This window comes from Cygnus atratus, chromosome 1, assembly GCF_013377495.2.
Source record: "Cygnus atratus isolate AKBS03 ecotype Queensland, Australia chromosome 1, CAtr_DNAZoo_HiC_assembly, whole genome shotgun sequence".
In the NCBI taxonomy this organism is placed as follows: Eukaryota; Metazoa; Chordata; class Aves; order Anseriformes; family Anatidae; genus Cygnus; species Cygnus atratus.
Window position 1 is genome coordinate 197657313 of NC_066362.1, and position 765 is coordinate 197658077.

Here is a 765-nt window from a genome sequence, read left to right on the forward strand (position 1 = left end):
CGGCTCGGCTCGGCAGCGCCCCCGCAGCCCGGCTCGGCTCGGCTCGGCTCGGCACGGCTCGGCACGACACCGCCCCCGCCGGGCTGCTGGATGCTCCGGGCCGAGCCGTGCCGAGCCGGGCATCGCCACCTCCAAGGGCGGCGCAAGGCTGGAGGGGTTGGTCCGGAGAGGTTGTGGGGTGCCCTGCTCTGGAGGTATCCCAAACCCGCCTGGATGCCATCCTGTGCGATGTGCTCTAGGGGATCCTGCCCGTCAGGGGGCTGGACTGGGAGATCCCCAGAGGTCCCTTCCAACCTCGGCCGTTCTGGGATTTCTGCTCTTCCGGTACGTGCCCATCACCTCTCGTCCTCTCGTCCTCACCGCTGCGAGGAGCCTGCCCCATCCTCACCCCCCTCAGGTATTTATGCTCCCTGATAACCCCCCCACACCTCCCCGAGCCTTCTCCAGCTCTCTCAGCCTCTCCTGCCCCTGGAGGTGCCCCAAGCCCCCAGCCAACCCAGCACCATGAGCATTTCCCCCAGCCAAAGTGTTTCATCTCCACCGCCACATCTCAAGTCGTTTTTTGCAGGAGTCGTCTTTAACAACCCCTAGCTGGCTTTGCCCCCTCCTTTATATTATTATTTTTTTAATTTTATTTTATTTTAGTCTCTGTAAGCTCTGAGCATCCTCAGCCCAGGAGTTAGAGAGGGGACCATCGGTCCCCTAAAGAGCCACCTCCTCTGCTCTGCACGTGGCTCTGCCATAGCCCATGCTGCTCCAGCCCAA